This window comes from Protopterus annectens, chromosome 3.part1 (assembly GCF_019279795.1).
Source record: "Protopterus annectens isolate FY-2018-M chromosome 3.part1, PAN1.0, whole genome shotgun sequence".
Classification (NCBI taxonomy): Eukaryota; Metazoa; Chordata; order Ceratodontiformes; family Protopteridae; genus Protopterus; species Protopterus annectens.
Window position 1 is genome coordinate 1447064046 of NC_056732.1, and position 21041 is coordinate 1447085086.

General features: G+C 40.6%; 1 protein-coding gene across 1 annotated transcript in view; it reads right to left on the reverse strand.

Moving 5' to 3' along the window:
* Positions 1-21041, reverse strand: part of ABCB1 (ATP binding cassette subfamily B member 1) — a 1009232-nt gene that overhangs the window by 914375 nt on the left and 73816 nt on the right. The window lies entirely within an intron of this gene.

Genomic DNA, 21041 nt, shown 5'->3' on the forward strand with positions numbered 1-21041 from the left:
CACACACACACACATAGACACACACACACACACACACACACACACACACACACACACACACACACACACACACACACAGACACACACACATACTACCCAATCTTTGCACTACTGCTCATGCTCAGAGTCTAATCCTCGGAACATAAAAAAAATAACAGCACATTTATTTGCAGGGGTGCAACACCCCGCACCCCCTGAGAATTATTTGTACTAACTCTGAGATTGGACTATACCCAGGGGAAGGCCATATTCCCTTACCCCGGAGACAGCTGATCTCAAACATCTGTCAGTCAATTGATTTAACAACCAAAGTGTGTCGATATACACAGGCCAATTTATCTAAAAATCGCTGTATGCCAAGGAAGACACATATGCCCCCTACAGATCACTGTGAGGTATTTGGGGGCCAAAATTTTGTGGTATTTTGGAGGAAAGAACCCATGTATCTACACAGAATGGAAGAGATCATAAGCCCTTCCTATAAAAGGACAGACAATGTAGAAAGAAATAGGCCAAGAACCTGGGAATTTGAGTAGACGCAGCTTTGATTTTTTTTTTTATTTGATCATATCAACCAATTGGTTAATAAAAGTTATAAAACTACAGGCTGCATAAAAATATTTACAAAGTCTAGGAAATTAGAAATAATGATGTCATTGTAAGTTACATTGGAAAAACTAATGTATGGAATAGTAATATGGAAACCTTATATGAAAACTAGTATGATTAGCTTGGGTATAGTCAAAATATACCAACAGTCTCCATGGATTTGAAAGTTTAAGTTATTATAAATTATTAAAATATCTGTATTTAGTCCGATCTGGTGATGTAGAGAGACCGATTTATGACCCAGCTGATGTGGGTTCAGTTAGTAGCTTAGGTGACTCCCAGAGCGGCAGGGAGGGATGGGAGTGTACATTCTGGGGAACAGCACATACTGTTTATGCTCCCTAAGGTAAGGCATGGGCCAAAGAGGGGAGTTGCCCTTGCATGCAACCAGCAGGATTAGGGAGGCAGAGAAAGGTAAAAGTAGGTGTGCATATAATATAAGAAATGCCCACCAGATGGAAGCACAGAGAGTCAAGCTCCCAGGCTTTACTAGAAAAGCTCACCAGATTCTGCTACACTTTGCTGTGAAGGAAAGGTTAGTTTCCTTTTTATTCGTTGTATTTTGTATTACTTTATTGCCTTTTTATATTTTGAATACTGTGATTTGTTTTCTTTACCTTATGTTTTACTTGTATTCTGCTTTTAACTGCATATTAAAACTTCAAAAGAGACCACAGCTCTGTCTCTTGTGAGTCAGGCAGAAATTAGAACTGATCAATTAAAGACTCATACATAAGGTAGAAGAGGTCACTTAAGGTTAGTCATTTGTGAACTGAGGGGGTGGATCTAGGAAATAAACCTTCTATTTAAGGGGTAAAATAAAACATTTCACAGCTTTACTAGAAAAGCTCACCAGACTCTGCTACACTTTGCTGTGAAGGAAAGGTTAGTTTGCTTTTTATTTTTTTGCATTTTGTATTATTTTACTGCCTTTTTATATTTTGAATACTGTGATTTGTTTTCTTTACCTTGTGTTTTACTTGTATTCTGCTTTTAACTGCATATTAAAACTTCAAAAAAGACCACAGCTCTGTCTCTTGTGAGTCAGGCAGAAATACCACTGTCTTTCTAGTTGCCTGCCTCTTATGTTAATTTGACCATATATCTCATTTCCTCTCTGCTTTCAATGGCTTGTGTGAGTAAGCACAAAATTATAATTTTGTGAAATCTCTCCCCTTCAACTATTTAAATTTATTGGCCATCCTACTGTATTCCATGCTACCAGAATAGAAAAGTGACCACCCCCTTACAGTCTATCTTGCTGTTTTAAAAATAGTGACTCTCCACTAAAACTTAACTTTTTAGACAGGTAAAACTTAAGTTACCTACTTTCACATCTAACTGATCTAGTGCACACTGCAGTATTTAGGATAAACCATTTGTTTTCATCTTACCTTTAAGCATCCCTGTGACTAGCACTTGCTCTAATACCTGCTGGAAAGCACTAAGAAGCCTTAAACTGATACAAGCACTCAACTCTCCTTGTTAATAAGGAGAAATTAATTGTAGACACTAAACAGCATATAATTGCAAAGTACCTTGCTAAGGCAAGGGAAAACAGCTCTTGTACTTTACAAAAAAAACACCAAACCAGGCATGTCCAAGGGTCAGCTTCCGGTGATTTCTCCTGTCCATCTGGTGAATCTGGGCATACTGGGGCAATGCAGCAATTGCCTCATGTACACAGACAACCCTCTCCTCCTACCTCCCAACACTGCAACCTGTGAGAGATGCACTTACATAGCCAAACTGGAAGCAAAGCTCTCTCCACCCAAGATTGTGCTAGACAGTCAAGAGGGGAAGGTTAACACCTGCACTACACCTCAAGCAACACATATCCCTTCTAAACCCACTCCACCAAGCCTACACATAGCAACATTAAATCAACATATGCAGAGGCCTTTAACTGTAACCTGCCCAAGCAACAAGGACCTCCGAAGTTGAAATGCAAACAAACACCAATCACAACCAAAGTGTCACATAGCTCACAACACCAGTGTGCCACCCAGCAACAGCCCCTAAGGCAAGACAATGTACCTAACACTTTAGTCATAGGTGACTCTATAGTCAGGCACACTGATGTCCCACTCACCAGGCTGAAGAAGGAGAAAATTACAGTTAGCTGCCTGTTGGGTGCCAAGATCCGCCACATAACAAATGCACTCAAGTCACTCCACAACAAGTACAAATATGACTCTGTCATTGTCCATGTTGGAGTGAATGACTTGAGACATACCTCTCTGGACTACATGAAAAGAGACATGAAAGAGCTCGCTGATCATGTGGCCCAGGCAGGTATGACCCTAGCCCTGAGTATCCTGCCTTCTCCTAGAATGATACCACAATATAAGGACAAAATGATTGACTTCAACAATTGGCTAAGCTTCTGGTGTCATTCAAAGGGGATCCAGTATCTGTCTGCCTGGGACAACATGATCGACAGAACACAATGCTTTGCCAGAGATGGTCTGCACCTGTCACCCCTGGGATTCAGGTTACTGGCTAAGGCTCTTGCCACCCCTATAGTGCCTTTCTTAGGCAAAATTCAAAGGACAAAACCACCACAGTAACAGGTACAAGCATGCAAATTCTGAAGGTAATGCTACTCAATGCTAGAAGTCTAAGCCTCAAAATGCATTCTCTTGAGGCACTCCTAAAAATGGAGAACATCGATATCTGTGCAGTAACTGAGACCTGATTCAAGGCTCCAGAGAGCACCCCTGCAATACCAGGCTACAACTCTTACCACACTTTTCGGCCACCAAACCGGGACCGAAACACTAAAGGTGGTGGAGTGTCCATATTCACCAAGGATATTCGCACCACCAGGCTAGTTGCCCAACACAATGCATCTGAAATTCTCCGGGTGCAACTAACACTAGGTAAGACTGCAATCCATCCCCCATCATGCCCCAAGATTCTCACTACACCTTTCTAAACATACTGGAAAATATTAAGATACAACCAAACACCCTAATACTGGGTGATTTCAACTACCCTGCCATTAACTGGGAAAACTACTCGTGTACCAACACCTTTGCCCAACGGTTCTTGGAATTCATAAATTCCAATGCCCTGGATCAACTAATCCATAGTCCCACCAGGGGTTTGAATATCCTAGACCTGGTCATTACCAACATGGGAAATCGATGCTCCACACCTATGGTCACCCTCTCGTTGGTCAGGTCTGACCATAAGCTAATCACCCTTTGCATCCACATCCCACACCCACCCTCCAGTAAGGAAACCTCCATAAAAAACTTCTCCAAAGCCAACTTCATGCTACTCAAGTCAAAAGTGATAAACTTCATGACACCTATGCAAATGGGAACTGAAAGTTCGACTGCCGAATCCTACACTAAAGCACTGTACGAGCACATCCACTCATGCATGAATCGTGCCATCCCAGATAGAACCAAGATGCTCTCCAACAAAAAAAGGAAGCCAATCTGGTGGTCCATTGCCATAAACAAACTTTACAATAAAAGGAAGAAACTGTTGCAGAAAAGAGGAAAATCCCAGGATGCAAAAAACTTCCTTACCAGCCTCAGTAAGAAGCTGAGATCCCTCATAAAATCCTCCAAAGGTAGTTATGAAAATAAAATTGCCAAAGATTCCAAAGACAACCACAAAGCATTCTATAACTATGGCAAGAATCTAAATGGCAATGCTCAGATCTGCTCTGAGCTACAACAGAATGGCATTAAATATACTGATCCCAAGGATATTGCCAATTGCTTGGCAGATCAATTCAGTGCCAACTTCACCCTCCTCTCACCCTCTAAATGTCCCGCCTCAGTACCGGAAGATTGCCAAAATCTGGTAATAACAGCCACACAGGTAAGAAATGCACTCTCCAAAGCTAAGAATACAGCATCCATGGGACCAGATGATATCCTGGGCTGTGTATTACATGGACTACAAAATTAACTGGCACCTCACCTAAGTGTCATGTTTAATCATAGCCTCAACTCAGGCTTCGTGCCCACTGAATGGCACACAGCTACAGTTATCGCACTCCACAAGGGGGGATCCACCTTGGATCCCGGGAACTACCACCCCATCAGTCTGACGAGCCTGATCTGCAAGGCCATGGAGCATATTATCATGAAACTTATAAACAAAGACATTGGCAACCTTCAAACACTGGACCTCACCCAGTTTGGGTTCATTAAGGGCCGATCTTGTCTCCTGAACCTGATTCACTTCTTCAAATCAGTCTCCAGAGCCGTGGATGAGGGTAAAGCAGTCCACACAGCCTATCTGGACCTCGCCAAGGCCTTTGACACCATTTCCCACTCTGGAATCATAGACAGACTTACTAAGCTGGGCATTAATCCCTACATCACTCGATGGGTTGCCAACTGGCTTACTGACAGAACCCACACTGTAAAAGTAGACAACTCCAAATCCAGCTCCAGACGAGTGACAAGTGGAGTACCTCAGGGTTCAGTCCTGGGACTGCTCTTGTTTAGCATCTACTTCTCTGAAGTACAGGCCAACACTAAGGGACTCTGGCTAACAAAGTTCGCAGATGACTGCAAACTGGGAGCCATTATTGAATCCCCAAATGATGTGAATACTCTACAAAAGGGCCTTACAGAAACAGATGCTTGGTGTCAGAGCCATGGGCTCAAGCTCAATGCCAAGAAATGTATAGTTATCCCCTTTGGGAAAAAACATGTACTCATGAATTACCACATAGGTGGCAGTACACTAAACACTGGAAGTGTGATAAGAGACTTAGGGACACAGGTGGACAGTGGTCTCATCTTCGATAACCACATCGCCACAACAGTCAGGAAATCCTTCTATGTGGCACACCTCATCACTAAGGGCTTTTCATCCAGAAAAAAGGAGGTCATTGTCCCACTGTACTCATCCCTCATTAGACCCATTATAGAATACAATGCCCCGTTTGGTATGCACCTCTCAAGACATCTGCAACAACTGGAAAGGCCGCAGAAATGCCTCACTAAAAGAATCACAGACCTAAAGCAGATGCCTTATGCAAAACGCCTTAAAAAACTCCAGCTATACTCTGTCGCATATCGTCTACTCAGAGGCGATCTCTGCTTAACATACAAGGCCATGTCAAACCCAGAGCTATTGGACATGCTACACATAAAGAAATCCCAATCCCTCAGAGCCACATGCTCCAGGGATCTAAACCTTGTCATCACAATAAACAAAACATGCTGGAGGGATAGGTTCCCGATCCAGAGACTCCCCAGACTCTGGAATAGACTGCCCATACATGTCAAGCACAGCGCCTCTTTGGCCATCTTCAAAAGGAACCTTGACGATTGGATGGGAGAAAGGAAATTCACCCCGGGAATCACGTCAGTCGCCCTGCTAGACAGGGGTCCAGGGAAGTAAACACTGTGGGAAGAAATAGCCAGGGAATTGTTATGGCTAGGCTTGTATAGGCCCTAAGGCTGATAGCCTAGTACCAACCTATGAACCTATGAAGATCCACGATCAGCCACAGCAACAGACTGATGCTGGAAGACCCAGTGTGGAAGTGGGGTACTGGGAGCCAGGCCAGAATAAATAAGGTTGCACGGGGACCAAAAAAATATCTAAACTTATAAAGTGTTTCATTTAGCTCTCTAAAGAGGAGACCTTATTCAGGTATAAATAGCATTTAGAGAGAACTACCTCTGGGAATGTTTGAGGTTAGCAAAGAACAGTAAAAATCAACAAACAACCTATGCAGGTGATTATATAGGAATGAGAGGTGTACTTACTGGTTCTCTGACAGAGTGGCTGATGACTGAATCCACTAGCAAATGATATTAGGGTAAGCACTACTTTAGATATTTATAAGAACAACTTGGACACTTATGGGGATGACTGCTTTGGCATATTGCCAAGCAGAAGGGCATTATTGCCTGTCTTTGTAATATTTATATTTATGGAAGAGGATGCCTGTGGGTATACATGCAGGATTCCAAAAACATTGTTTCTGGAACTAATTGTTGATTTACCTGTGTTCACAGAATAACCAGAAACAAACATCAGCTGGATTAAAGCTGGGGAAAGGAGCAACTTGCCAGAGAACTCTAAGACTGCATTTTCATTTGGTGTTAAACAACTCTCTGTGAATAAAGTATACTAAACTAAAATACTGTTTGCACTAGGTTTTGGTAGACAAATTTTGGTCTAAAATATAGCAAGCTACAATAATTTGTGTTCCTGCATTAGTACCTGTAGTAATAATACCTGGTGAGTTAGTTTCCCACTTGTAAAACTGCTTCTGTCTGTGTGTAACCACACCCATCTTCAGACAGAGAGAACTGAGTGTGTGCTTACTGAGATATTGCCTCGTTTTTGGCAAAACATGAATTCTGCTGTAACTAACTACAATAAGAAGGTATTAGAATATTTCCAAGTTACTGAGTCTACCAAATGTGAATCAGAAAATTGGTGTACTCTACACAAGTATATGTATTGAAAGGCAGAGATGGATTATGGTCGAATAGGGCCCTAAACAAGGTAATGGCCTGGGCCCCCCCACAGCCATACAAATACCCCATTACTTGACTATCCTCAGTTATCATAAAACACTGTTCAAACCTATCAATGCGCATATTGTTTTCTTTTTTACTTTTACTTTTATCACAGAGATTTAGATTTAAGTAATTTCAAATTTTACAGCCAAAACAAAACAAAAAATTCTCAGACTGAAAACAGACGTAATATTACCAGCATTAAACTTCTCTTCCCATGACACTCACATGTACTGAAAACATACCTGGCAACCCATAAATTCTGGAATTCATAGTCAAACAGCATACAGTGAAGCACTAATTAGCGGCCAAATGAAAGGTACAAGAATTCAAAAGACAAATGTGTAATGCACTTGCTAACAATGTGGGACAGTCCACTGAATATTAGTGTCCCTTTTTAGAAACAGCCCAGGCCAGGAGCACTGTCTGATGAAAGGCTTGAGTCATACAAAAGGCAAATGAAGGCTGAGGGAATCAAACCAGACACTGTGGTAAGCAGCTGATCAATAGCTCATAGCCTTGCTCATCTGCTCTAAGTGATAGACAAACTACTGTAGCCCAAATGCAGTTAATTTCACATCCAAGTGGTGCAAAAATCAAACTAAATTAAAAATGTGTTCATAGTTAAATTTCACGATGTCCCATTTATTCACTGCTAAATAAACACGTTGTCAACAATCCAAAGAAACCAATGATTATATCCAAAGGACACGTTCATATGGTGAAGCTCTTGTTTACTATGATCAATTCTTTACTTTACACCATAACTACTCTTGGATAAAATAACCAAGTATTCCTTATACCCACAGAGATGTGATAATCAATTACAGCCCCATGTATGACTATGTACAGATCAAATGTTTCCTTGCGACCAAATGAATGAGCAGATACATAAAGCAATGACCTAAACTTTATTCCAGCATTTGCTGTGAGAACCATACAGAGCAATGCATTATACCCCATGCTCTCCTAATCTGTTACCTCAAGAATCTGAAACACCCTAAATCATTTTTTTAAATATTGGTCTTACATACTTAGAATGTTGCCAATATAGCATGTTTTGAGTTAGGATGCATTTTCTAAAATGTCTGAAAGTCATGTTTGTCATTTAGTTACTGTAGTCCACGACACTTTATCAGAAAGCCACAAATTTTAAGAGAAGCAGACCACAAATAAGAGAAAAATACGAATAGTAGAGAACTAGATCTTCTCCATAATTCACTTAAAAATTAATTAAGCAAGAAATTTTCCATCGACATGCATTTTCTGAACAGCAAAAAGTATAAAACAATAATGGGTAGCTTTACTGACTAATTGTAATTCTCAGTGACTTGCCATTAAAATAACATTTTTAAGGGATGGAGCAATACAATAATATGGCAAAAATCAGGGACATTCTGTAAAATCATGGGCAGATGAGAACATGTAAGCACCCCCATACATACATACATACATTCACATGTTCCAGGAAGCCTCACATTTACTTGAAGACTCCCATTTATGGGGTACCCTGCCCAGCACCGGGACCTAGGCATCTGCCTAGGTCACAATGAGGTGGATCCAGACCTGGACATATGGGTGAGAAGACAACTGTCCCAAAGAAGTACAGTTAACAAATTCTTAACTGAATGTAACAGAGTCAAATGTTCCCTTCTACAGCACTGACATACACTGGGGTTTACCAAAGAAAAATTCTGTACTGGCTTTGTGAGAAAGAAAAAGTCAGGCAATTCTGAAGTGTGTGCACTTGAAAAAACTACAGTCTAAACAATGTGTGAAAGGCCAATAAAGTTAGAACTTCAATGATATATTGCTTCTGAAACAGTTCAAAGTACACAGAAATAAATCCATTAATGTTTCTAAATTGTGCTCTCTACCCTATGACTAAAAATGAAATTATTTTGGGGAGGATTTGAAGCATTTAAATGATATATGTTGGAAAAAGGAATGCAAACAACTGGCAGTCTTTTGCAATGAAAAAAAAAGCTGTTGTTGGAAAGTAGGACCCCCAAGTCAGGGAGGCCATTTGCAGTGACAGTTGAACACAAGTGAAATCTTAACAAGCTGCTGAAGCAATTCAGAATATGGTGTGTGTGTGGCAAATGTGAAAAGAAAAGCGTACAGCTTACATGAACCAGACATTTTTTGCATTTGTGAACTCTCCCATGTTTAAAGCAAGTGAAAATTGCTGTCCGAAGAGAAATGGGGAGCTCCTGCAATTAATTAAAACAGAAATTTCTGAAAACTCTGTATGTCCTGTTTGTTTAAAAGTAAAAATAACAGTAGTCATTTGTTGAAAAGTAAAAATAACAATAGTCTAACAGTGTAATTTTATAAGCACTGAATCCTACTCAGTGCTATTGGTTGCAGAGTGTATAACTTTATGCAGCACCGAATCATAACAGGTATTATCTGAATCCATTTATTTTGTGTGAAAGTTGTAAAAAGTGTAGGAACCATCTAAGTAAAAGAGTCGTGAGTAGTGAGCTCTTAATGCTGAGGAACTGGTATATCTGGTAACCATTTGAAATGTTGGGACCCCCCTACAATCTGTACCAAAAAAGAGAGAGTGAATGGCTGAAAAAACAAATGTACATATACTAAGTCCAAGACTGCCATTTCCCAGAATATTCCCTTTTCTCCGAGGTATGGCAATCTTGAAGTTGGTATATATAAGTTCAGGGGGTACAGAAGTTTATAGGAAAAGAGCAATTTTCAAGATTTACTCTTTTCTGGGATTTTTGATCTTTTATTTATTTATTTATTTATTTATTTATTTTTTGTCATGTTGGCATTCGGCATTTCATGTGTCAACAATTCAACAGGAAACTGGAATATCTACAAAAATATTTTGTTTTGTGCCCATATGGAGGCTTGTTCAAGCAATAAAGGTGGGTCTCTGTAGCAGTTAAAGCATAGTTTGGGAAAACAGTTCATTGTTGGTGTAATGGTGTAACCTTGAGGAATTGCAACAAAAGTGTTTGTGGGTGTATATGTGTGTATGTGTGACAAACTTGCTTTACCATAACTCCACTGTTACTTTGTGTCACAGTAATACTGGCGTTAGATAGTGATTTTACACCATAAACCCTTTGAAAGGGGAAAGGAAAGGGGTTAATTGAAAGAAAAGAAAACTGTGTAAACCTGGAGAGGCCAATGATGACTAGCTTGTGTTTAAAATAAAAGGCATAACATGTAACATGCAAAACAAAATCTATGCTGCTATTATGAAAGCTGAACAGATGTCACACTCTGCAATATGCAGCAACATGGATTAATAAAAGAAAGTTGTGTTGGCCAATCAAGTCTGGTCGCCAACAGTGTTGTGGTAAAGCAGAACGAATTTGCATCAGAATATCTTTGACAGCCAGAAGCAAATATGATATTTTGCAGTCACTGTTGCAACTATGAAAACTGAAACATATATTCATAGATTGTTACTAGGCTAATATCCCAAGTGGCCTTTCTAAGCCTAGCCAAACTGTACCAAAAGAATAATGATGTCCTGTGTAAACAGGATATTGAGGGCCAGGCATTTATAAGCTACCTCTGTCCATAAAGGACATGGGTGCTAGGCCTGGTGTAAATATCCTATTCCCCATCCACTGGTCTAGGTCGCTCTTAAATTGGTTAATAGACGAACTCAGCTTCACATGGATAGGAAACCTGTTTCATAGGAAGGGCAGTCACTGGGACATATATCTGTCTCTCTCCAGCATGTTCTGTTGTATTTCTGGTACTGTTTGACTTACAAATATGCAGAAGATTCATATGTGAGGGCTTTGTGGATGTTTTGTAAGTCAGGCATAGATCACCCGTCAGCAGTCTACAGGAGACTGAGTAGATGGAAAGGGCTTTAAAGTGCTCTGTGTAAGGCAGGCTTGTAATGACTTGTATTCTCTTTGTAACAACCCTCTGAGCTTACTCTAGTTGCTGCATATGCCTGGTTAGGTATATACCGAAGGAAGCACTATACTCTATGATTGGTCTGACAGTGGGATAATGACCTCTTTGGACATAGATGATAAGCCCTTACTTAAGTTGTGCAACATAAAAGTATTTCCTCAAAACTGTGGCCATGTGGTGGCCGAAGGTAAGGCTACTGTCAACATGTGTACCCAGATCCCTGACCACTGGGTAAACTCTCAGGGGTGTGTATTATCAACATGATAATTACAAAGGATGGTTGACTTTCCAAAGGGTACAATTATGCATTTCTTAGCATTGAGTTTAAGGCCATGGCTTTCACACCATTTGTTAGTTAGAGATAGGCCTTCTTGAAGAATGGTAGTACCTGCAGGGCAGTCAGTTATAACCCTTAGCTTGTAATCATCTGCAAACCTAGTCATCTATAAACCTTCAGCATTTACTTCCAATTCAGTGAAATAGATGCCAAAAAGGAGCAGGCCAAGTACTAAGCCCTGAGAGAGTCTGGTAGTGACTGGCCTATTTGTGGAGGTGGCCTCACCTGTTTTTGACCTCCTGGGTCCTATAAGTGAGCCAGTTTGCTATTCATTAGGTGATAAAAGGGATTATACCTAATTTAGTGAGCCTGTCTATAACGCCTGAGTGGGGTATTCTATCAAAGGCCTTGGCCAAGTTGAGGTAAGTTGTGTGCACAGTCTTGCCTTCATCCATTACTTTAGTGGCTCTCTCAAAGAAGTCCACCAGGTTTAATAGGTGTGACCTTCCTTTAACAAAGCCAAACTGTGATGGGTCCAGTATTTGCAAGTTATTTATGTCCCCATTTATCATGTCCACAATGATTCTTTCCATGGCCTTACATATGAGGCTGGTCAGACTTATGGGCCTGTAGTTACCTGAATTGGTGGATGGACGTCCTTTGTGCAGGGGAATGAATGCAGCCATCTTCCACTCCTTGGGCACAAAACCTGACTGTATGCTCCAGCTGAAAAGTGATTCAAGTGGAACAGAGACGGCATGTTTCATGCTGTTCAGTAAACATCCTAGGATGTTATCCGGGACCACTGATGCAGTGTTTCTGACCTAGGAAAGTGCATTGAAGACCTGGTCCCTAGTAATGGTTGGGAGGATTGTGTTATGCTGTATTTCATTTGGACTGTCAGGGGGAGTGGAGGGAGAAATTTGAGCTGAACCTGTCAGCCAAAAGGTTGGCAACAGCCTCTGGTTAAGTGTGGGTGATACCATTTACCATCAGTTCTGTGCACTGTTGCATATTTCTCTTGAAGTTATAGACATAGCTGTAGAAAGTTTTGTGGTTGTCCTTTGCCTGAAAAGCTATTTTTTCTTCAAATTTAGCCTTTGAAGTATTAATTAATCCTCTTAGCTGCCAGTTTAGATTGGTCAGGGTTTTTTTTATTATGTTGGGCTTTGTTCCTTCTATGCCTGGCCAGGATTTTTTTCTTTTGTTGCATAACCATTTGATATTATGATTCTACCAGGGTGGCTTGTCTTTTGAATTTGTCTTATTCTTCATACAAGTGGGCATAGCTCACTCTACACAACTATTGATATGGATATACAGGGATTTTGTAAATAGCTCAGCATATGTAATGGTGTTTACTGTGTTTGGAGGTGCTTGGAATTTAGCCAAGGTGTCGCTTAGTAGAGACAGGTTAGCTCTGGAATAGTTCCTAAAGGTTTTTGGTTTCGATGGATCCCTGACTTTAATTTTTATTTCAAGCAATACTGCCTTATGGTCCGCATTGATGAGCAAGGACATTACATTGGGTGAGGAAGATCGCTCCACCATGTTTGTGACGACAAGGTCAAGGATGTTTGGATGCCTGGTAGAAGAATGTTAATATTAAGATCCTGGATCAGTTGGTCCAAAGTTTAGGAATCGCTGAGCTTGTGCATAAGAAGTGGTGTAGGATTCCCAATCTATAGAGGGGTAGTTGAGATCCCATGAAAATTGTACTGGGTTGAACTGTGAGGGACTCCAGTACATTGAGATAGGTAGTATGGGTTTCCTGGGACATGCAGGGGGGCCTACAGGTTGCAGGGATGTACAAGATCCTGTTTATGGTGAGTTATACATGTACAAGTTCCACTGGGTCATGCACTTTAACTCTTCTGGATGTGAGGTTGTTTTTAATACAGACTGAGACTCCTCCACCTGTAGTTCCCTCCTGTGCAGTAGCTGTTCTAAAGATGTGAAAAGCATTATAACCTTGCACTTCTGGGGTACTCTATGTGACTTTAAACCATGTCTCCATTACTACACAGATATCTACACTCTCAAAAGGCTTGCAGGGAGTGGAGTTTCTTGTTAAGACTGCTAGCACTGAGCTGTACAGCCTTCAGATATTCCTTTCTTGGTTCAGTTAAATCGGGAGATTTATTAGTTTGGCATTGCCTAAAAAAGGCACTATAAGGTTGGAAAAGGTCTTTGCCAATATCTGAAAGCCTAGAGGGGATAACCTAACCGCAGACTATTCCTGGAAAAGCAGCATGATCTGTCAACCATATCCTCCTAGGCTGTTAAAATACTGTACTCCCTTAGACAGATACCAGAAGCTAAGCCAATTGTTAAAATCAATCATTTTCTGTTAGTAAAGTGGCATCATCCTTGGAGAAGGTGGTCTGCTACTCAGTGCTAGGCTCATAACTGCCAGAGACACACAATCAGTGAGCTTGATCATGTCTCTTCATATAGTCAAGAGAGGTATGTCTCACGTGATTAACACCTACATGTGCTATGACAGAGTCATACTGGTACCTGTGGTTCAATGACCTGAGTACCTGTGTGACTTGATGGACCTAGGCCCTGGAAAGGCAGCTAACAGTGACTCTCTCCTTACTCAGTCTGGTGAGGAGGGCATTGGTGTACCTCATAACAGAATAAACAATGACCAGGAAATTTGGCTGTGCACTGGTTTGTACTGGTTTGCCTTAAGGGCATAGCAACAGTGGCACTGGATACAGTGTAGCTGTGGGTGGTGTTTTAATGGAATGTTTATGTGATGTCTGAGAAACTTTTTTTGATTGTGCTGTACAAGAGTTCTTGGTGTTTTAGGAAGTTTACCTGTAATGGCCTCAGCATAAGTAGTTTTATGTGTAGGGTCTTTACCCTGTGCAACAGGCATGGTGCAAGTGTTACTGACAACCTCTATAGGACTAGTTTTGGTTGTACTTCATCATGGTCTGATGAAGTCTTCTATGTAAAAAGATGAAACTGCTCATCATTTTATGTATAAATAACATGATTTGATTTTAAATCTACGAGTAGTGATTTTAAAAGGATTTAAGGGAATTTTCCTTTCCATTTGTTCAAAGTTTTTGGTGTTTTGAATCATGATTAGACTCAAGTAGCATGTTCACCAAATGCTGCCAAATTCCTCAGGCAAAAAGATTCAAATTTTAAAACAAGCTAGCCCTCCAACTAAACAAATAAGGCCATAATAAGATTTAACGTTAGCAATTTCCAGTTCAGAAGGGCATGGGGTATATTCTCTTGCCAAAAGAGTATAGACACAAATGTAAAATAACTGCTTTTGAGCCCAAGTGCTTAAACCAGAAAAAAGACACTTAAAATAACAGGTACAATACGCCTTCCCTAGCAAATTCCAGCTCAGAAGGATGAACACGTCCCTCTCCTCCCACAGCAAACTTTAATGTAAAATAACTGTTTTGGAGCCCAAGTGTTTAAACCAGAACAAAGTTAATTTTAAAATAACAGACACAATAAACCTCAGGCCAGAATCTCCTTTCACAAGAGCGTACAGCAAAAACCTTCCTAATGTAAGGTAACTATTTTGGAACCCAAGTACTTAAATCAGAACTAACAGGCTTCAAATAACAGTTAGAATGTAATGAGGCTACTAACAAGCATTAATAAATGCAGTCAATTAAATGTAACTGAACACTTTAAGAACATGCCACAAAAAATGCAATTAGAAATAAGCAAAAATACAGTAAAAACAGATGAATAAAGTGCATTTTTAATGAGTGGGAAGGTAGGAAACAGAATATAATTAAAGTTTAAGAAACTAAAGGAGAAAGAGGCTTCCCAATTGATCTCTTAGTGCTTAGCAGTATGAGGTGATGAGATGAGACTTGGAGGAGTGTCCAAAGTCATATTTATAGCAGGGGTGGGCAGCTCAAAAGCCACCAAGTTTAAAAGCACAACAGGAATATGATGGGTGGGTAGGAAAAATCAAATGCAGACAGAGATCAGCAATACTTAGGCAGAGAACTGCAAGTCACACAGCACTACAGCTAAAGTTGCAATTAAATACTTGTAGTTAACTGAGGAAAAATCAAACGCAGACCGAGATCAGCAATACTTAGGCAGAGAACTGCAAGTCACACAGCACTACAGCTAAAGATGCCACTAAATATCTAGCTTTGCTCTGAGTTACTGCACAATGGTACCTCCTATACTGAGCCAACAGATATTGCCAACATACTGGCTGACAGATTCAGTGCCGACTTTACCCCTTTCTACCCCACTAAAGGACAAATTACAATACCGGAGGAATGCCAGGCACCCAGCATTACTGCAGCACAGGTTAAAGCTGCATTGTCCAAGGCCAAGAATACAGCTTCCATGGGACCCGACAATATCCCTGGATGTGTTCTGCATGAAGTACAAAATGAACTGGCACCACATCTGTGTGCCCTGTTCAATCACAGCCTCAGCTCAGGCTTTGTCCCTACCGAATGGCGCACTGCTACAGTCATCCCTTCCCATAAAGGGGGAGCGACTACAGACCCTGAGAATTATCGCTCCATTAGCCTGACATGTCTGATATGTAAGCCTATAGAGCGCATCATCATGGACCTAATTAACAAGGATATAGGGAATCTCCAAACTCTAGATCCCACGCAATTTGGTTTTGTGAAAGGTAGATCATACCTGCTCAACCTGGTTGAGTTCTTTGAATCAGTCACCAGGGCTGTGGATGAAGGTAAGGCCTTTGATACCATTCCCCACTCAGGAATTTATTTATTTATTTATTATTTATTTATTGACATTTGGTAACCGGGAAAGTCTGACTGGGTCAAAGGACCCATTTTCAACAGAGGCCTTGGGAGAAAAGCTCCAGTACAGACATCAACAGATAATACAATATAATGTTACAATACATTAGATACAAGAAAGATGTTAACATTGCTTCAAGATGCAATCAGACAGTTTAGAGAAAACAAAATTTCAATACATCAGTTTAAAGGGTATATATCTTACAAGTATGTATTATACAAAGAAGTAGTTAAGACAGAATGTTTGGTAGGGAAAAGTGGGGAAAGGATTAAATACTTTATAGGAATAATATTAGAAGAGATGGGGAGGTTTGAGTGAAGTGCAATAGATAGGAGGAAGGGTATAAATGTTAGTATGTGGTGTTTACAGAAGTTGGGAGTTGAAGTAGGAAGGTTGGTGGGATGTTTAAGGAAGGTAGTGATGAAGTGGTGGGGGGGTGATGGGGTGAGTGTTAAGTCTGACAAGGACAGGTCCAAAAGTTGTACAGCTAGTTCTTTAGAGCGAGCTTGAAATTTTTGGGCTGTTCAATTCTGGTAATGTTATTTGGGAGGCTGTTCCAGAGTTTAGCTATGGCATATGAACAGAGACATTCACCAGCTCTTTTTTAGGTTTATACACGTCTGTAAGCAGCTTATTATTTGAGCGGAGATTTCTAGTGGGGGAGTGGGTGTGGAGGATGCATTTTAAGACTGGACAGCTATCAGGCTTATATATTATTTTATGTGCTGTAGATAGTTGTAGGTAGTTGAGATAATGGGGGAATTCCAACCAGTTTAGTTCCTTGAGAGCGTTGCAGTGATGGGTACGGTAGGGTGAATTAGTGGTGAATTTTGCAATTTTATGGTAACAAAACTGAAGTTTAGATTTGAGAGAGGCATGCAGGTTAGTGAATATGGGAGCACCATACAGAAGAGAGGAGATAAGATAGGTATTTGCCAGAGTTTTTCTAGAGCTTGGGTCCAGGAAGTGTTTTTGTCTGTAGAGAGTTCCTAGTTTGAAGTGAGTTTTGTTTACGGCATTAAGGATGTGTTGGTCATATGAGAGTTTGTTATCTATGGTGACTCCTAATAATTTAGCATTATTAACAATTTCAATCTCAGTATTGCTATGGGAGTATATTTTGAAGTCTGGTATGTTGGTTTTGGGAGAAAAAAGTAACAGTTTGGTTTTGTTAGTATTAAGCAATAGTTGTGCATTGTTTAGCCATGACTCTATGGAGGTAAATGCGCTCTGTGCTTTTTTAAGTAGATCAGGGATATTGTCAGAGGAGGTGATTATAGTTGAATTATTGGCATATTGAATTAAAGTGCTATGATGACAGGTTGTGTGGAGGTTATTATTGAATATATTAAAAAGGAGGGGTCCTAGGATGGTGAAACTCCTTTTTTCTTGGTTTGGAATTGTGATAGTCAGCCTAGCCATTTTACACACTGTTGCCTACTGGTTAAGTAACTACTAAACTACCATGTGGAAGTTGGTGAGCAACCTACTGCTGTCAGTTGCTGGGGTAGTTTTTGCATGAAACCACGTCAAAGGCCTTTGACAGGTCTAACAGTAAAATGGATCTGTGTAGGTTAGAATCCCTAGATTTATTAACTACGTCTGTGAAAGACATAAGAGCTGTTGTGGTACTGTGGGACGGCCTGAAGCCATGCTGGGTGGGAATACGTAGATTATAATGGGTGAGGTGGTTAAGTAATTGAATATGTATACATTTTTTGAGTAGTTTGGAAATTGGAGAGAGATTGGAGATGGGTCTATAATTTGTAAATTCAGTGGATTTCCCTCCTTTGTGTAAAGGGGTTATGATAGATTTTTTCCAGAGGGTTGGGACGTAGGATTCAGAGATGGATCGGTTAATAAGGATGCTAAGAGGAAAGGCGATGGAGTCTGCAGCAAGTTGTAAGTATTCTGGTGGAAGGTTGTCTGAGGAACATGAGCATGGTTTAAGTTTGAGGAGAAGTTTATGTATTAGTGAGGTGGGAACATGTTGAAAGGCAAGAAGAGGAATTGTTGGACTTTGGTTGGAGGAGGGTAAGGTTTTGAGAGGGTTAGGAGCTGTAGACTGGTTAAGGCTTGTGATTAGTGATGTGATGCTATCTATGACGTTGAAATTGAACATGTTAGCTATTTTGGATGGTGTCTTATTTGCATTTGGGGTAGGGTTTTGAGTGGTTCCAGGGGAGAGTATTGTTTTAATAGTTTTCCAAAAAGTTTTAGGGTTGCTCTTATGGCTGGTTAGTTGCTGAGAAAAGTAATTTTTCTTATCAGCATTTATTGATTTTTTTTTAGCTGTATTATGTAGTTGCCTGTATTTTTATCAGTTTGTATCTGTTTTACTTCTTTGCCAATCTTTACAGCACTTGTCTCTAGTTAGTAATATTTGTTTAGTTGATTTGGTTAACCAAGGTGCATGATTAGATTTTTTTTCTTTTAGTTCAGAGATGGGCTAGGTCATTAAGGGTATCTAGGAGGGTTTTATTGAAATGGTCGATGGCATCATCTAAAGGTAAAGTTTTTAATGGGGTCTAGTTGACAGATCTTAATATACTGTTAAATAGGTCCTGACTAAATTTTGTTAGGCTTCTGGATGACTTGTAAGTGTGGGTTTTCTGTTTTTGGGAGGTGGTTCTATGGGTATAAGCAGGGAGATAGTCACTGAGTGCATTAGGTAGGATATTGGAGTTACAGTATTTGAGAGGGTCAGAGATCAGGAATCAGTCAAGGTCTGAGGTTAGTTTATTGTTGCGTATCCTAGTAGGTAGTGTAATTAGCTGTGTAAAACCATGAAGTTGGATACTATTTGCTGGTGAGTCTGTGGCAAGGTTTAGCCAATTAATATTGACGTCACCAGTGATGACTGTTTCATTGGAGATATTTTTGGATACTCAAGAGAGAATGTTTTCTTGCACTGGGATATTTTGGCCTGCGGGAATATAGACTATTATGATACAAAGTTTTTTTTTGGTTATTGAGTTTTAGTAATTCAATGAGAATTTCTGCATTACTAAAGGTGGGAATATCTTTGGGGTATGGAAGCATAGTATATTTGCTGGGACAGATTATAGCAATACCTCCTGCTTTTTTCTTGGTTCTGCCCTTTCTTATTATATTATAATCAGGTGGGAGGAGTTCTGTATCATTGGTATGTGGCTCGAGCCAGGTTTCAGTAAGTGCAACTAAGTCTGGGGAGTACTGTATTAGCCATGCCTGAAATTCTGTTACTTTGTTGCATAAACTGTGTATGTTTAGGGTGACTAACATATGTTTGGGGGCTGTTGTCTGGAGTGGAGTGTGGTTTTGTGGGGATCCAGGGTTGGGATGAATGTCTCCTGATAATAGTAGAGTGACTGGCAGGGAGATGGATTTATATTTATATAGGTAGTTACAAGGATGTTTTGTTTTGGTTTTAGAATGGGTAATGTGAAAAGGAGGTATTCTGATTCTGGGAAGAGGCGTATTTAGGGTGATAATAAATGCGGTATCATCTACAGATTGCAGTGGATAAGTGAAAATATAGCTTTGAGAGTTTGTAGGGCTATTGTACAATGGAGTTAAATAAGGAGGAAGAGCTGTCAATGATGATAGGAGAAGTAATGGAGGCAAATAAAGTACAGTGTAGGGTGATATGTTCATGTTAGAGTCTGAGGAAAAGGAGTAGCTGTTTCAAATAAGTAGTAGTACTTGTGGTAGAAATATCTGAGTGGGGTAGAGGATAGAGCCTGTGAGGGGAGCTTAGGAACTAGGAACTATAGGTACTCTAGTGCATATGGAAGATAGTAAGATGATGGGTTGGGAATAAAAAGGTTCTGGTAGACAGGAAGGGGTGTAAGGCTGTGGGTGTGTCTTGGGGTTAACTATAAAGGAAATTATATGGGCGTGGGTGGGAATGGGGGTGGGTAAAGGAGCAAAGTGAGCCCGAGCGTAGTGAGGGTGAACAGAACGGGGCAGACCCAGGTCTCAATCTGCTATGGAAAATGAACAATCAGTTAGTTTCAGTTCATAGAGACACAGTGAGAGCAGGGCAGAGGCTAGAGTAGGAGTGCAACAGGGGAAGAAACAAAGAGTAGTGAAACCTTCAGGACTGTTACAGAGAGAGTAAGCTAATAGTGCTAATGGAGGAAAGAAGTTCTGTGGTAGGTCCCCAAAAGCTTGGGAAAGGGCAGACAAAAACCTTGTAATTAGGTAGTGATAGAGAAGGGGACAGGTATGGGAGATCGAGAAGGAACAAAGAGTAGGGGCTTTGCTGCTGGCGACCCTGAATATGGAGCAAACTTGAACTAAGCTATCTAGGATAAGGCAACAGTACTATGCTGTAGGGTTGAGCATCAGATGTACATGCTTTGTTTCCTTCTTTTTGTTTTTAAATAAGTAAGCAGGATAGGCTTTTATCCAGGTCTGTGCGGGAGCTGAGGCATAGAAAATTGAAACATTCAGCAGGGCTGACATAGTGACCGTTGGTAACAGTGGGAGGAGAGGGTTTGTTTCCTTCTTTTTGTTTTTAAATAAGTAAGCAGGATAGGCTATTATCCAGGTCTGTGAGGGAGCTGAGGCACAGGAAATTTACATGTCCAGCAGAGCTGATATAGTGACTGTTGGTAACAGTGGGAGGAGATAAAAGCTAGAACGCTTCGAACAGGGGCATGCAGCAGCAGGAACTAATGCCAAGATTATTGATAAACTCACCAAACTAGGCATCAACCCCTATATCACTAGGTGGGTTGCAAACTGGCTCACAGATAGAACCCACAGTGCGAAAGTAGCGGACTCCAAGTCAGACTTCTGACCAGTCATGAGTGGAGTCCCACAGGGATCGGTCCTGGGTCCTCTCCTGTTTGGCATCTAATTCTTAGAAGTACAGACCAACATGGAGGGACTCTGGTTGACCAGGTTCGATGAAGACTGCAAGCTGGGAGTCATTATTAACTCCCCAAGTGATGCAGACATCCTAC